The following is an 18,834-nucleotide window of genomic DNA, read 5'->3' as shown; positions in this document are numbered from 1 at the left end:
AGGGCACACACATCCGCAGTTGCGCACCGAGGGGAAACATCAAAAGCAGGAGAAAGAGAAGAGGGAAGGGGAAACAACAACACGATGGGGCAACAGTGGCTCGATTGTATTTCAAAAGGCATGTACATTGGCTTGCACTGCCATCACTATGGCCATTTTCAAGAAAAAGTTACAAAGGGATTAGCTTGTCAGAGAACTCCACTTTGTAGGCTTCAAACGGCACAAAAAAGTCCCTAATTTGATTAAAATTTCACTTTGATAGGGGGGCCTTCAATTTTGGAAATTACACTTCAATTGGTCCATCTGGTACCCTGATTTGTTATCTTTAGGATGGAGGAAACCGCTTTACTTTTTCCTCTACTCTCTCTTTCTCTCTTTGCACTTTGGGGGGGCGGCATTAGCGAGGTCGCTATTACCCCTAGGCTGTTTTATTTTTATTTTTTCCTCATTATTTTAACCCCTTTGGGGCTACCCAAACTTTGCACTGCCCTTTTGGCTCCTCTTTGATCCTTGGCCACCTTTGTCCAGCTCCTCCTCCTTCTTCTCTCTTCTTTTCTCTCTCCTCTCCTTCTCTGGGTACCGGCCTCCACCTTGCCCTTGCCTTGGCTTCACCTTGCTCGGCCTCCCTTGGAATGGTCCTTGCTTTCCTCTTGTACACATGGTGGCCCTCGGGTTTTTCTTTCTCTCTCTCTTGCACTCTGTGGGACCTCCCACTTTGGCATCTAATCTTCCGGCCACTCTGGCCCTTTCGTCATCTTTGGGGGGCTGTTCTTCTCTGTATGCCGGGCGGCCTCTCACTCGCGGGACTTCCCTCTCACTTATGCCTCGGAGAGGGGGGCATTAGCAAGGTCGCTAATGCCTCCCCTCTATCCTTCAAAGAAGACCTTTAAGGGCCGTGGCAACGGGGCCCCATTGGCGGCCACGTCAGCAGTAAATGCGGCCGCCTCTAGCCCAGTGGGCGCCACCGGCGCAGAGCCGCCGCCGCTTGCTTCTTTTAAAACTGCCACCTAGTACGCCACTGGCATCGCCGACGCAGCACCTCACGCTCTTCGCCATGGCCACCCACCACGAAAGCTTTCCCTCAATCGCGTACCCTCAAATGGGCTGTCACCTGGCCTACATACCCCATCATTGATCGCCACGTATTCTTATATGGGACCATGGGAATGCCACATGGCACCCCGTGGGTTGCTGGCCTTCAAGTTTTCAAAATCTGGAAAAAACCCCATGGGAGATTCCCTTTGAATGCCAACGTTGATCTTCTTCAGTCCTTTGCCTGGTGATCGGATCTTGGGGTTGTAAAGCCTGATTGATGGAGTCGATTCCCGACTTCGAAATCCCCCATGCTCACCGCATTTCGACTTTCCTAAGCGTGCGATCTTAGGTGACCAAAATTTAAAAAATCGTCCTGCAGACACTCCTCCTTCAACTGCCCTAGACCCCCCTAGGCTATAGCTCGGTGCTCGAGGCTCAGAATCACATGCCATTGGCTTCGACTAGCTCCACATAGTGCACACCATCATCAAGAACCTTGGCGAGGCCAAAAAGATGCGAGATGGCACATCCTCTGATGCAAGCAAGTGGGCATAGACCCGGCCCCCAAAAAAATTTCAAATGATCATAACTTGCTATCTAGAGCTCCGATTGGCAATCCGAGAAAACAGACATGCCCCTTAATTCGAGCTTTACACGTGCATTCACTCACACTAGACTAGGCCATTTGTCCCCATCTACCCTGTCCGTCAGAGATCTGCAGCTCCTGCTAACTTTGAACTGCAATATCTTGAGAACCGGGGCTTTGTTTGATGAGCCATCTGGATCGGCTTTTAGAGCACATCAAACACTACAATTCGGAGCACTGACTTGGCGTTTCAGACACTTTCATCTCCCATTCCAATTGAGCCAACTTGGAGTTTTTTTAGCCTAAAAATATGTATTAGGCATACACTTCCGCTTCCCTTTGGCTGCCTAAGACCTTGCTACGTGCCCTAGCCTTCTGCATTGCACCTGCCTGCAACCTTTGCTTGGCATAGACCACCTCCTAGCTCGAACCAACTTTGGATGCACCATCATTGCGTAGCCCCCTCGTTGAACATTTATGTTCGACCAAAACCATATGTACAAAACTTTAAAACTAGCACACCAAACTGACGATTAAAAGCACTTACAAAACCATAACTCTATGTACAAGCTATGTACAAAAGATTTATCTCCTTTGTCTCTCAAACCGCATGCTTTAGGTGGTTTCCCACCCGCATTGACTACAATTTGCTGCACCTCGGGCAGTAAATCCCTCTCAAAATACATCTTGAGCCACACACCATTCGCCCTGTTCCTAAGAAGCTTGCCATTTTCTTTTATCAGTTGATAGGTCCCATTCGGAAAGGCTTTTTTCACTTTATACGGACCCGTCCACTTCTTCTGAACTGTGAAATCCAAGTAGCTTTCGTACTTCATGACCAGCTCTCCTTCTTTTATCTTCTTGTTTGGTAGGTTCTGATTGAATTTGGCAATCCGCTTTTCTCTCTGCTTTACATAGTAGTCTACTGTTGATTCTCTATCCATTTATAAAGCTTCCAAACTTGCTATCCGATCCTGTAGAACTCCTTGTTGAGTGGCATTGACACGCCACATACCCTTCAAAGCACCTTGTTGTGCATGCATCGGCAACATGGCCTCCTTACCATAGGCTAGCTACCTTATAGGACATCCTATACGCCCACAAACACTTCTCTAGATTTGTCTCCCACTTAGCTTCCTGCTTATACACGTACTTCCTTAACATCCTGAGGATTTGCCCATTAGCACTCTCGACTAGACCATTGCATTGGGGGTGATAGGGCGAGGAAAACTGATGCTGAATCTTTAGCTTTTCCACTAATGCATTCATGAGTTTGCTTCCAAATCCCTGACCGCTATCAGAAACTAACACCCAAGGAACACCGAAACGGCATCAGATGTTATCGAGCACAAACTGAGCCACCACATTAGCATTTACTTCCTTCACAGCTTTGGCTTCGACCCACCTGGTAAGGTAGTCAATTCCTACCACCACATACTTCTTACCGATCGTAGACTTTGGGAGAGGACCTATGCCATCCACACCCCATTTCTCGAAAGCACTTTGTACGATGATGACCCCTTGTGACTCCGCTATCAGTCGTCTTTCACCTATTGTCAGACACTTGTGGAACGTCTTGCACCAGTAATGCACGTCCTTTACCATGGAAGGCCACCAAAAGCCTGCTCTGAGGACTTGAAACAGAACCTGATCTTTGCCTTGATGTCTACTTTCTTTGTGGAATTGCTCCAACACCATTCCTATCTCTTCTTTGTACAATACCCTTCTAAGAATTCCGTCACATCCATTGTTCATGAGATCCTCGCCTACCACTGTAAATTTGTGGGCTTTTTGCACCACTCTTCTTTTTGCAACTTGGACAAAACCTGTGAACACTGTCATATACTCAAAAACCATTCAATCTCTTTTAGACTCTCCCTACCTGGATAAGTGACTAGGGTCACATATAAACTTGCAACTTGTACCTGCACGTTGCTACTTGCTAACTGATCTGTCTCTTGGTTCTGCTCTCTTCACATGCTTGAATTGAACCTCTTCAAAAGACTTTATCATTTTTTTGATGGAAAAGAACCAATGCTTCAAAGAATCGCGATTGACCTTCCATTGGCCTAACAGTTGCTTGATGACTAGCAATGCATCTCCTTTAACCGCCAACCTCGAAATGCCGAACTCTATACACTGCTTCAAACCCAGATGTAGAGTGAGATACTCCACCTCATTATTAGTGTGGACATCCTCCAGAACCTACACCTTCGAAAATATAGCTTTGCCGTGTGGGTCGTGTTTCACCACACCTCCTCCTGCCTTCTGTACTACCCTTCGATGTGCTCCATCAAACCACATCGTAAAAGAATTCTCCAAATCAGGCTCCTGCTTAGCTTCATCTCGCACCACTCTTGGATAGGCCGGCAAATCGACGGCCTTGTTGACAAGAATGTCTGCCAAGTGAGACCCACTTGTGTGATCTACCTTGAAGTCGAACTCAAACTCTTGCATCTCCAACACCCACTTCATAATCCTCCTTCCTGGCTTCGAATGTAGCACTGCCTCTGGCAATAGATTATTAGCTGTTAACACAAAAAACTTTCGTACAATTAAATGCACCTTGAAATTTCTACAAGAAAAGACTAGAGCCATCACCCACTGCTCTGCCTCGGTGTAGGTAGCCTCTCCTGAGATAATCACCGTGCTTTTGAAGTATATTGGCCTGTAGCTTCTCCCTACCTTTTGCAGTAGAACCGCTCCAATAGCGACTGTGCCCACTGTCATAGACACATAGAAGTCGTCCTCTCGATTGGTAGGACACACCACTGGTAAATGACATGAACTTTTCCTTGACCCTATCAAAAGATTCCTGAGCTTCCTCATCCCACTCATAACCATGCACCTGCTGAGCTCTCTTTTGAAGAGGATGGACATATTGTGACAACATCCAAAAGAAGCGTGATAGATACTTCAGCTTATGAACAAACGAAGGCAAACCTTGAGCATATGATGGAGGCTCCATCAATACCAACACCTTTACCTTTTTGGGATCAGCCTCTATACCGTTTTGTGACACCATATGACCCAACCACTGCGCTCGAGGCTGTGGTAGCTTGCACTTCTTGGGGTCTAGCTGACCTCCTTCTTCATCAAGCCTTTGAAAGCACAACTGCAACTTCGATAAGTTCTCTAACCTTGAGCTATAGCAGCCTATATCATCCATGAAGACCCTGATAAATCCGCCAAGGTATGGACCAAATACCTTGTTCATCCAATCTTGCAAGGTGGCATATGCATTCATGTCAAGAAAATGGTAGGATCGGGCAGTAGGCCAAGGGCCAGGGATAGAATGGCTCCGTATGGCTAGGAGCCGACGGCGAAGCATGCGTTAAGGGGACCTACTTGCAAGGGCCAAGGGCTATAAGTAGAGAGGTTCGGAGGAGAACCACATGCTAGTCTATATATGCCCTTTCACTGGTATCAGAGCTCAGGGGAGGAGCGGGCTATGGAGGAACGGGGGAAATGCTTTGCATGGCTTGACATGTCTCTCTCTCTCTCTCTCTCTCTCTCTCTCTCTCTCTCTCTCTCTCTCTCTCTCTCTCTCTCTCTCTCTCTCTCTCTCTCTCTCTCTCTCTCTCTCTCTCTCTCTCTCGTTCATGGACGCTCAGCCTAGGGGTTCTCTCAATCTTGCTCCCGAAGCAAGTGTGCAGGTCGTAGGAAACACACAAGCACTGCAAAAAACCGTGTGCTGCTGTCTCAACTCGGGGAGGAAGGGGAAGCCGAAGCTTTTGCTTGCATGCAACGGCTCTAAGCCGGGAAGGAGAAGCGGGAACCGCCTCCTGTACACGAGAGTCGACCTCCACCATCTTGAGCGTAGATGGGGTCGTTGCCTCTACGTTGGCATGCTGAGGAAAACGCGTAATGAGCGCGAGGCTAGGGGAGCAATGTAGCAGGTGGAGCCAGCCTTACCTGGTCAACGCAGGCGGCCGCCATCGCTGCATGTAAGTTTTAAGTTTATTTTCTTTTGTTTTTTGTTTTTTTTTGCATGCGGTCGCCCAAGGGGAGACCCTAGGGACACCCTAAGCAGGCCCTCCCATGGTACGAAGCGAGAGTCCTTGCCGCTGTCATTTTTGGTTGAGCACACGGTGCAGAAACTCATGGTCAGCAACGGAGATGGAGCCAATGTTGCAGAATATCAACGTCAACAGTGGCCATGGCGTGGATTAAAAACCACCATACTCGTGCCATGCAAGGGATTGCAGCCAAGGGCATGCAGACCGGGCTATGGAGGCACACTCTGGTCAACCACGGATCTTGTCAAGGGTACCTTGAACGAACTAGGCGGGTGATGAACTGCTTCTAACTGCTTATGGCTTGTATGGTGAAGTGCATCTCCCATGGTTGGTATGCCAGATTCCATGGGGTTTTAAGACTAATTGGCAACCAATGCCTGCACCCACTATTGCATAACTCAGGTACGCTTTTTTTATGCAATATTTTATCAATGATTTTGTGTTTTTAGTATGGTATCCGACTCGAAGCGGTCCACTCACAAGGAGGTATGTCAACCAAATCTTACCTCGGGAGCAAGGCTCCATACACCCAAGGTTCTAGGGGTAGGGATCCCTATCTCTATATGCATTGGATGTATACTTATTTCACAGCTAGTGTAGCTTGCTCGAGAGCAAGCAGTATAGGTACATGAAGTGTAGTGTATATCCACCGCTATGAGCTGAATCTCATATTGACCACCATAAGAATTTTCACAATGCCAACCTGTCAAGCAGAGATTGCTTTGAACAAGCAGTATTGGACAATTGCTGACATTTGATAGCTCCGCTATAGATGTTACCTTTTTCACTATCGGGCAATGTTATGATTCTCAATCAAAAGAAAAATTTGGCAAGGCCGTTTCCCTATGAAAATTTGACAAGGTCAATCTTTTTCTGCTCGGACATATGTGTGTCACCAAGAGCATCTATTAGCTATAAGCACTCAAGTTACATTATTGTCTCATATATTTGATGAACTTATGTGAAGCAAGGCTTCTATTAATGCATCTTGCATTGCGACTCCCCACATTCAGCCTATGCTATGAGCATACCAACTTGGGACGGACTTGGAAATATGCTTGTAGGTTATTTTATTACAAGGGACATATATGTACATACGACAACTCCCACTCATGCAGCAGATATGGGAATCTTGGGCCAATTGGTTACAGCAATGACCAGGTTAGCCAATTTTACGTTCTTCTTATTTTTCCATATTTACATTTTTGACTGGAAACTATTTCTTTTGTGCAAAGCAAAGTGTTCTGACAATTTTACGTGAAGCAAGGCTTCTCCTTTGTGCCAAGGTAATTCCCAATGATTTGACATCAAAGGGCAGTGGCACACATGTTTGACAAAAATGGCAAAATAGGGAATACCACCTCACATAATCCCTACCAATTTAGACTGTGCATGGCACTGATGGTTTTGGTTCTCACGTTTAAGGCCCTCACTTTTGCCACGGGCTTAAAATTTTGTATGCATGGCATGCTTTCTCGGTAGGTTCAATTATACCGCTTCATGGAATATGCTTCTGCTATAACACTAGACACTCTGTCCCACAGACAAGCTCAAGTTCAGGATGGTTTAACATGATTTTTTTTGGGTTGCTGTCAACACACAATAACACTAAAAGGAACCTAAATCTAAGACTTAATTCACCGGCAAGGTGCCATATTTAAGTCCTTTTTTTACAGTCACGATCCCCTACACGGTAAGTGAGGCCAGATGTGACTTGTGTTTTCTAATACCTCTCTCAACGAGAGCGTTATACAGTCAGATACAAACGAGCATGGGTGCGGTATATACAAGGTAGTAACTTAAGGAAAGTTCCTCAGCCCAGCATTCTCTCTCTCTCTTTCTTATCTCTCAAGAAGAATAATGAAAACTTTTAAGGAATCTTTTGATACATGTTTTGTTTGGGAATCAACATGAGCCAAGGTGCCCTAACTCTCAACTAGACATTGGGCAAGACACTCTCTATATTAGTCTTCATCATTTAGTCAATTGAACACTAATTGCCATATAAGGGCTATGAACCACACACGCTGACTAAGAGTCATTGTTAGATCTCGGGTACGACCCAACTATTGGCATTCTTTGGGTGATTGTTCTTCAGATTGAACAAATCTATTCAGTGGAGTACACATTGACATTAATGGACAAGCAAGAGTCTTGTCATTATGGATGTCTAAGGTGTCATTTTTTTCACTACATGTTTTCAGTGCGACACCCAAGTTGAGTTTTTGATAATCTTCCACTCACAGCAGCTGATCTTTACAAGGAAGTAATGCTGTGGCAATCAGTTGAGACAACATGGTTGTCCATAAGATCTAGGAATTTCACTTTTGTTGATTTTTGGCTCCTTCTATAGCACTACGAAGTGTCTATGGACATACTGTTTTGGGGTATGACACCACGGGTGCTTACTAAGTCACTCCATAGGCATTGAGGATCACAATTTGATCTATTCCCGTTGTACTTTCAAGGAACAAATTCTGAAATCTACCAGGGAATAGTAGACAACTTCAATATTTTATATTGATTCTCATCATTTTGTACACGGTTGACTATGCTGTTTACCATTACCTGCTAGTTGAGCAGTTTCTACAAAGGGTCTTACCAAGGGGTTGACTACGTAGATTCTACCCAACAGGTTTGGATTGCGAAGGCAACACCCAGGGTTTCAAGTGATATGTTGCTTGGTTTTTCATGGTGGGAGACGTACTCATGTGCATTTGAATACAGGTAACTGAACTTTTAGTTCAATCCTAGGGCCATGCCAAGTGCATGTCGACATGAGTATTTTGAGCCGTAGTGTCCAATGTACATTATGCTGTTATGAATCCACTTGTAGGATTCGATTTGGCACATGTTGTCACATGGGATACAACATGGTCTAGGGACTCAAGGAGTTCGGTTTAGCCAGTGTGGAGCAATGAATGAGGGTCCCTCTCACTCTTGTCGCGGAGTGTTTAGAGTTACCTCCACTCACAAGTACATCTTGTACTTGAAAGATGATCTTTTTTAAACATCCTTACATGAAACATATTCCACATGCGGAGAATATGAGTCTCTGGATTGACATTGGCTCCCATTATTTTCAGTATGTGTCACGAAAAAGTCCCTAGCTGCTGGTCAAATTTGTTTTATAGACCATTTTCAGCACGACGTATCAAGAGCAATTTCGGTGGCCAAAAATTGTTGGATACTTAGAATGACTTGTTCATGTACAAGTACTGCTAAGCAACATTACGGATGGTTGTTTATACATATAGAAAGGCTCTAAGTTGTTAATGAAAAAGTTTCATTGTTTGTACCTAGAAGTGATCACTGTTTCACCTTCTATTATGGTTTAGACGTTTCAGCAAGGCTTGCAAAAGATTGCAATTGTAAGTATTAGTTTCTTTTCAGAACTATTTACATTCCTCTTTAAGGTGTGCTAGGCACATCACATTCGCCATAAGTATTGACAAGGATGATCATACAGGTTCGGATCTGGTTTTTGCTAAATGCATGCACACTAGGTGTTATAGGCCCTAGTGTTTAACAAAGACTGATTTGCAATGGCATGCATATTCAGCAAGTTGTTGCTTATGAAGGATTTTGCACTCTATGTGCAGTATCTCTTTGAGCTTACTTTTGGATCTAGCAATCACCAATAGAGGTCATGGCTCGGTTTGGGGGCTTCTGGATTTTCACGTTAACCAAGATGGTTATTCATTAGGACATTGTTGTTTGCTCATCAATGTTGTATGATATTGTGATCCCCGTTTACGGGCCATTTGGGAGGGCTGTCTGTAAATCATGAGGAAAAAACATCTATATTGTCAGTTATCCAAGGGCATGAGCAGATAAAAAAGTGTAATCTTGGGCTAAAGGATATGCAAAGTGCGTACATTAGCACCAAGCACTCCAATTAATAAGCTTTTATTGCTCTTCTTGGATTTTACTTACTATCATGTATAAGTCAGGTTCTCAACCTTGAACACTCGTTAGGGTGGGGTTGTTTACGGATGATGAAATTTGGGAACAAGTCAAGGACTTAAACTTGGTTGATGAGTTATGTCAGTAAGTTACTTTCATGGAAAGTGACAAGAGGTACTCTTTTTGGTACATCTTTGTTGTGATAAACTCGTTTACCATGCTCATGAGCGTTCTAAATGGAGTCTATACTCTAGGTTTGCATAGGAATCGGTACCATGACATGGTTGCAAATGGACAACAATGTAGAAAATCAAGATGTTGCTCTTGGTTTCATTGAACCTCTACTAAACTAGGTTCCGCTCAAATGAACCATTGGATCCATGAGGGATGTCACGATGGAAAACATTAGTGTTCTTATGAAGATACCATCACTTGTGTTTTTGCAGACGAAAACGCTTCTCCAAGGGGGGAGTAATGTCAGTAATGGTAGGACCGGGAAACAAGCCAAGGGACAGGGACTAAATGGCTCAGTACGGCTAGGATCCGAGGGCCAGGCATGCGTTAAGGGGACCTACTTGCAAGGGCCAAGGGCTATAAGTAGGGAGGTTGGGAGGAGAACCACATGCCAATCTACATATGCCCTTTCAATTCACCAATTTGAATGGCATCCTGCGGTAGGCAAAACAACCCCATGGAGACATGAACGTGGTATTCAACTAGTCCTCGTGTGCAATCCCTATCTAAAAGTACCCCGAGAAACCATCCATAATCGAGTATCTCTCATGCCCAACCACCTGGTTTAGGATCTTGTCTTGAAACGGTAATGGGTAGCGATTCCTCTTGGTCGCTGCATTCAGTGGCTTGTAGGTAACACACACTCTCCATTTCCCATTCCTTTTAGGGATTATAACCACTGGCGAGACCCACTCTGACTCTTTCACAGGGTATATGATGCCTGCATCTAGTAACTTATTGATCTCCTGCCAAAGGGCCTCCTTTTGGATTTCCCCTAGTCTTCTCAGCTTCTGTGCTTTAGGCCTATGTTCCTCCTTGAGAACAACCTTGTGCTCTACCCCTTTTGCACCACGGAAATGTTTGCACTCCGTCGCAAATAAATTTGGATAGGACTCACACAGTTGAATATAACCTTCCTTTTCACCTTTGGTTAAATCTTCACTCAACATGCTTGTAACCTCTTCTATGCTTAAACCATGAGCTTGAGGCTGCATACCTTCTTCTTTAGGTTGGGAGTCGTCTATGGTGACTCCGAATAAGTTTGCATCTATCTTCAGCATGTCGTCCTCGCTCTCCGCTTCCTCTGTGCTAGTATAGCCTTTATCATAGCCCGTCTCTATCTTGTACTCGTAGCTCGTTGTGTCCCCCTCATCTTTAACTTCCATAGGACGAGAACTACTCTCCCTCGTCTTCAAATCAAGCACAATGTGTCTTCCCTTCTCTTTGTCAGTCAAGGTGAACACTTTGCTCTCCCAATCCTGTTTAGCTCCTATTGCCAAAAGCCATGGCCTACCCAAAATGATTGGATAAGCATTATCTCTTGCCTTCATTACAAAAAGGTCTATCAGGAACTCTATGCCCATCACTTTGACCTTCACATCGTGAGCCACACCCAGAAATCTGGCCTTAGTATGGTTGGCCATCCTCATGCCTACATTCGACTTGACTACTGTCTTGACTCCTATCTCTCTCATTGCTGCTTCCGTCATGACACAAACCTGCGCTCCACTGTCTATGTAGGCTTGGACCTGCATCCTCTTTTCTATAATAACATCCACCAGTGGAAGAAGATCAGTGGGGTTACCTACCCTCAGAGCTGTATTTTGCACCGCTTGAACATTCCTCTTAGCTCTCGCTAGCCTGGTGCTAACACTTGTGGACCACTGCCTCCTTAATTTCCGATTTAAAGCTAAATCTGACCAAAAGTAATGTTTGATTTTTGATTTTGAATATCACTTACCAGATTGTACTCAAGATAGCCACACCTTAACTGGAAATCCGCTTGCTTGATTTTGCCGCATCTCAACACAGGATTCTCCACCTCTTGCTCTCTGGGACCATTGAAGTGCCCTTGACCTCGACCTCTACCAGACAGCGGGTAGATACCTCCTGTCTGTGTGTGTGGTTGAGGAAAATTGGGTGCATAGTGCCCCTCTTCTCTGTAATTGTAACACCTACCTGACACCAGCCTTGCCCTGCCCCTTGCTCCTCTTGGCTGTCCTTTATCCATAACACTTAGCCACAACTCCTGCATTTTCTCGGACATATCTTGCACCGTGCCTACCCAATTTTGTGGCAAAACAACTACACCTCAGTTTCCATGATTTTCTTCATGCATAGCTTCCCTCATACTCCGTGGTTGAATATGGGCCATTGTCTCTAGCCTGACACACCCTGCTCTATCTTCTTCTTTATCTTTCTACTCTTTGATCGGGCAATCGCTACCGCACCATTGTAATTCTTTGGGCTTTCAAAATTGACCTTTTCTCTCACCTTGGTGTGCAGACATGCCATGAACTTATCTAGCTTGAAGTAGTCTCCATTAGCTAATTGCATGGCTGTCAGTAATTCTGCCCAACACTCTTCAAAATGACCCAAAAACAGATTGAACTCTTCACTTACATCTTGCTTACGCGCCTTCAGCTTTGCATCCATCTCGACTAGGGACGCCTCCTTGCAAAAGTCGTGAAGAAACCTTTTCCGTAGAGCCGGCCATGCTTGCCCCGACTCGCCTTCCAATGCTTCATACCATTTTTTAGCTTTCCCACGCATTAACAAAGGAAAAGTCTACATCGTGCTATCGTCGTTCAGCATACACAACGATAGCATATACAGCTCAAAGTCTGACATCCACTCATTAGGGCTCTCTTCACCTGTGAAAATTGGTTCATAGCTTCTAGCTGCCATGACTTCCAATGCAAAAAACTGCTTCTGATCGATTAACTAGGAGTAATCAGTGTGCTCCTCCATGGGGGCACCAGAAGATGGAGAGGGGGAATGCCGGAACACACCCGACACAAACACAAGGGCCTCTCTATAGCTCAGGTTATTCACAACACCCCTATCCTCTCGAAAAACAACTTCAAAAGACACACCTTACACTAGTAGACCACCGCCTGCTCAATTTACACTGCTCACACACTCCACAAATTCACCACATAATGCACACCTATTTCCACCCTTACACACACACACAGCCGTTCAATCTCACTCTCTCACACAAAACACCATCGGTTCGGGGGCACACACATCGGCACTGCCGGCACCAAGGGGAAACATGAAAGCAGGAGAAAGAGAAGGGGGGAAGGGGAAACAACAGCACGATGGGGCAACAGTGGCTCGATTGCATTTCAAAAGCCATGTACACCGGCTTGCACTTCCATCACTATGGCCATTTTCAAGAAAAAGTTACAAAGGGGTTAGCTTGTCAGAGAACTCCACTTTGCAGGCTTCAAACAACACAAAAAAGCCCCTAATTTGATTAAAATTTGACTTTTATACGGGGGACCTTCAATTTTGGAAATTACACTTCAATTGGTCCATCTGGTACCCTGATTTGGCATCTTTAGGAAGGGGGGAACCGCTTTACTTTTTTCCTATGCTCTGTCTTTCTCTCTTTGCGCTTGGGGAGGGGGGGAATTAGCGAGGTTTCTATTGCCCCTAGGCTTTTTTATTTTTATTTTTTTCTCATTATTTTTATCCCTTTGGGGCTACCCAAACTTTGCACTGCCCTTTTGGCTCCTCTTTGACCCTTGGCCACCTTTGTCCGGCTCCTCCTGCTTCTTCTCTCTTCTTTTCTTTCTCCTCTCCTTCTCTGGGTGCCGGCCTCCGCCTTGCTCTTGCCTTGGCTTCACATTGCTCGGCCTCCCTTGGAATGGTCCTTGCTTTCGCCTTGTACACATGGTGGCCCTCGGTTTTTTCTTTCTCTCTCTCTTGCACACTGCAGGACCTCCCACTTTGGCATCTAATCTCCTGGCCACTCTGGCCCTTTTGTCATCTCTAGGGGGTGTTCTTCTCTATATGCCGGGGCGGCCTCTCACTCCCGGGATTGCCCTCTCACTTATGCCTCGAGGAGGGGGGCATTAGCGAGGTTGTTAATGCCTCCCCTCTAGCCTTCAAAAAGGACCCTTTAAGGTCCATGGGAACCGGCCCCCATTGGGCGGCCACATCAGAAGTCAATGCCACCGCCTGTAGCCCAGCGGACGCCGCTGCTTTCTTCTCTCAAAACCGCCACCTAGTGCGCCACTGGCACCACTGATGCAGCGCTTCGCACTCTTCGACATGTCCAGCCACCATGAGAGCTTTCCCTCAATCGCATACCCTCAAATGGGTTGTCTCCTGGCCTACATACCCCATCATTGATCGCCGCGTATTTGTATATGGGACCATGGGAGTGCCACGTGGCACCACGTGGGTTGCTGGCCTTCAAGCTTTCAAAATCTCAAAAAAACCCCATGGGAGATTCCCTTTGAATGCCAACTTTGATCTTCTTCAGTCCGCCTAGCTCCACATAGTGCACACCATCATCGAGAACCTTGGCGAGGCCAAAAAAATGCCAGATGGCATCCTCTGATGCGGGCAATTGGGCACAGACCCGACCCCCGAAAAAATTTCAACTGATCATAACTTGCTATCTAAAGCTGCGATTGGCAATCTGAGAAAATAGGCATGCCCCGTAATTCAATCTCTACACATGCATCCACTCACACAAGCCTAGGCAACCTGTCCCCATTTGCCCTATCCGTCGGGGATCTACAACACATGCTAACTTTGAACTGCAATATCTTGAGCACCGGGGCTCCGTTTGATGAGCCGTTTGGATCGGATTCTAGAGCACATCAAACACATTTTGGACCACTGACTTGGCATTTTGGACACTTTCATCTCCAATTGAGGTACATTAGGCATACATTTCCGCTTTCCTTTGGCTACCCAGGACCTTGGTACCTGCCCTAGCCTTCTGCAATGCATCTGCCTGCAACCTTTGCTTGGCATAGACCACCTCCTAGCTCGGACCAACTTTGGTTGAACCAGGGTGTGTAAGGGTGGAGACAGACCGTGGGAGTAGGTGTGTGTTGTGTGGTGGACTTGTGGAGTGTGTAGAGATTGGGAAAAGAGCGGGCGGTGGTGTGCTAGTGTGAAGTGTGTTTTTGAACGTGTTTTGTGAGACGATAGGGGTGCTTTGGATACCCCGAGCTATACAGAGGCCTTTGTGTTTGTGTCGGGTGTGTTTCCCCATTCCCCCTCTCCACCGTGTCAACGGCCATAAATGGCACGAATGCCAAATTTTTGCCGTTGTTAAGCCCAATGGTAAAAAGTTGGCGATTGTATAGTGTCTCACCGCCGTCAAGACAACAACATATGGCCATGTATATGGAACTTTGCAAGGGTATAAAAAGAATTCTACTCCCTATCTTTACAAAGGTTTCATGGCCATTGCTAATCGTCTTGACGGTCAAGGTTGCCTCGAACACCAATTTTTATCAACACATCCGTATCCGCATATTACAATTTCAAGTAAAAACTTGTATACTGCACTTGTAGCTTTAGTTAATAAAGCCCTACCTTCAATGTGGTTTGTCAAATCTTCCCTGGAAAGCACAATATACCTCATTTGGCATAATCCCGTAGGCATTGTAATCAAATGGACTACCCATTTGAAATGCATACACACTGGATATGTTGGATGTAACCCATCCTGGTGCTTTACATTTGAGTACATTTGACACACATTACAAGTTTCAACAAAGTGTACCACATCTTTATGCATTCCCTTCCACCAATATCGATCTTTCATTGTAACAAAAGTGGCCCAAACTCCCTTGTGACCTGCCCACAATGACTCGTGGAACTCTTTAAGTACTTGGAGTTGTGTTACCCTATCACAAACCACACGTTGAGGGGCTCCTCTTTGTTTCATTGGGTGTCTCCATAGAAGCCCATCCTGTAAAAAATATCCATAACCCTTCTTACGGATTCGTTTAAACTCTTGATCAGTCTAGTCATCCTGCCTCTTTAGTGTACTCAAATAATTTCCAATCAGTACACATTCACCATCATAATTTTCCTACGAACGACCGTAGTGCATAAACCATACTTTTACATTCTCCATGCATTTGTGTAGAGGTAAAAAACCTCAAGTCCACGTCTTCATTTTCTAAAATCATAGTCTCCTCATCCTCAAATCTGGCCCTCGACAACAAGTCAGCTACCGGATTATCCTTGCCTATAGTGTGATGAAACTCAGAATTTAATGACTTAATATATGCAATCCAACGTAGCATATCTATGCCTGGTGTAGAACAACATGTGATCACCCCAAGTAATGGCAATATATCTGTCTCCACTATTACACATGCACCAATAAAGTACTCCTTATCACACCTTAGGACAGTTGTTACACCCCAAAGCTCCTTTTTTACTCGGTGATATGCTCTCTATTGAGCACTTAATACTTTGGCACCAAATCTGATAGCATACCTTTTTCCCTCCTCATCATCTTGCCCAATAGCCCACCCAATACCTGGGGACTCGTGTTAACCGTCACAATGATTGGCTTTTCACTTTTATAGTCTGCTTTCCTTAATGTACGAGCCTCTTCTAGCATCTTCTTCAGTTTTCAAATAGTCTTCGAGTGTTATTCTTTCCAAACAAATTTTTGTCCCTTTCTGAGCAATTGGTATAACACCTCTGCAACATGTGAAAAATGTGGTAACCAAATTAGGTTAAAAAACACACACACCTAAAAATCTTTGCACTTTTGTAATTGAGTTGCATGTCTCTTTCATTCTTTGAATAGCATCCACTTTGAAAGGGCTAGGTCTTCTTCCAGATGGTCCAATAAGTGCCCCACAATCAAGACTTCTTTTACCCCAAACATAGACTTTTGGCCTGAGAGAATAAGGTTGACCTCTTCAAGCCTTGATAATATGATATCACAATCAACAATATGGTTAGCCACAAACCGTCTGCACCCCCTCTTATCTTTAGCTTCATATTTTTCACCCTCTTCACACCCTTTTATCAGCATCATCAAAAAAAGGCATGGTAACCTGAGGAATGAAATCCCACAACAACACTTTATTCATCCCATTCATCATGTGAGCAACTGAATTAGTTGCTCCCTGTGGCAAGGTTCACATTCTTACTAATCGCAAAGGAGTACGCATGGTTGTTAGATCCCTACTCTCCATAGCCAGTTGAAATTGATCATAGCCTGAATACCAGTCCCCCATAAAATAGATGGATCTTCCTGCAAAAGCCTCTGCAAAATCATCAACCACTGGACCTTATTTATTGGTTGCATATCCTATATGAACCTCAATGTACCATTCTTTTTGGGAATCGTAAACCACCTGTTAGAGTAAGGAGCACAAGAGGGCTCCAAATTCCCATCTTATCTTCTCATTAGCATGTTAACCAACTCAGGAAGATGAGCCTTTGGAACAAGAACAGGCCGTAAATTTCAAGGCAAATGCGGAACAATAAATATCACCATGGGAGCTACAACACTAGGATCAACACAACCGATCTCACTTGGTAAAAGAAAAATCCTTTCCATGCTTCTTTAACATTTCTTGAAGACATTTTATCTCTTCTTGATTTAGAAAACCCACATCAACAATCTTTACCTCTTGGAGAGTTTCTTCAGTAAATGAGTACCCAATTTTACCTGGACCTCGGAGAATTTTGGCAATGGAATGTCCACTGGTCTAACCTTCTTTTCCACCATTTTGTATTTTGTATTCACTTGTACCTCTCCTGCATCCAACCCTCCTTTGAATTGCAAAATAAAATCATACATGTTTTGAGAGTTTACCTTAACCATATTTATCCCACCTTGATAACTAGATTGCATGACTATATCCAATTCTCCCATTGTATCCACAAACGCATATTCTTCAAAAATACCTGAAATTGCTTCATCTGAGTCTAGTATTTTGCATCCTTGAAGTATGCGTTGGACATTGCAAACATGTTTCCTCTCCCATTTGCGCAAATCATTGAATTCTCTGTAGCATACCAAACCCTCTAAAGATAATCCCAAAAATCTTGAAGAAAAAGTCTCTCTGTAAACATCCTCTGTGAGCGAGAACTTTTCCTTCAAAGCACCATTGTAGTCCCGCTTTACAATGGCACTTGGAAAAAATCCTTGAAACCCCTGTTCTCTTTGAACTCTTTTGTCAACTTTGGTAGATGGATGTTCTCTTAAGGTATCCCTGTTCCTAGCATGATCCACACAAACAATTAGAATTTGAACTGTTTTCTTACCATCACGACTTTTGATTCTAGCATACACGGATCCATCATCCAAAATCTTGGTTTCTATCCTCACCACCGCCATAATGTATAGCTGTCCTAAGATGACTCGATATATAGAGTGATCCTGTATGAAAAAACTTTGTTCATCACTTACATTCCCTATGGTTATTTTAACATTAAGACATGCACCATACAAATCCCCTGATTGTACATTGGCAGCTTGGATACACCACCCATGTTCCACATCAATAGGCCACTTTCCTTTCAAGAACATGCTCTTTGACATAAGGTTTGACTTCTGATCCATGATCTACCAATGCAACAACTGGCTCTTCTGAATCACCTACCTTTACCAAAGTTTCAGTAGTAGCCCTAGCCCAATGATTTCATGTAAAATGGTTGCGAGGTACATCTTCTCCATACTCATCCTCATGAAATCTGGCATGCTTTACCCGTCTTGGCAGCTCATTGTCGTCCACTATGCTTCCCCATTCATCCTCAACTAGTTCTTCTTCATTAAGCACCCCCATGTCCTGGTTGGGTCATTTTCAGGCCCATACAATATTTGGCACTTCCTCTTTATGAGATCAATAATACTGCCATGAAATTCCCGCTTTGCAGTACCTAGGATCTCACCTAGGGTAAACTCCTCCCTACTATTTAGAATGTGTTGTCAGGAGATATGTGTTTGAAACGTGAGCCGCGGCTGCTAGCTGTGGGAGAAGAGGGAAAGCCAAGAGTTTCCGTGCAGCACGAAACAATAATTATTAATTAATGCTACCGATGCACAAAATGTGCTTGGAAACTGGCAACACCGATGAAATTAATGCACAATTATGAAGTGGTGCCGTTAACAACACCGTTAATTAACTCAAGCAATGATTTGGGAGTTTTATCGTTTTTCTTGGGCCATTAATGGCTCCGTGATTCATCAAGAAGATTAATTAAACCTAAGCTGTCGGCGATGAACAAAATCCTTATGTGTCAATTTTTCAGAATCGATTGTCTTTC

Source organism: Adiantum capillus-veneris, chromosome 9, assembly GCF_014529385.1.
Source record: "Adiantum capillus-veneris isolate H3 chromosome 9, ASM1452938v2, whole genome shotgun sequence".
Lineage (NCBI taxonomy): Eukaryota > Viridiplantae > Streptophyta > Polypodiopsida > Polypodiales > Pteridaceae > Adiantum > Adiantum capillus-veneris.
This window is presented reverse-complemented; position numbering follows the sequence as displayed.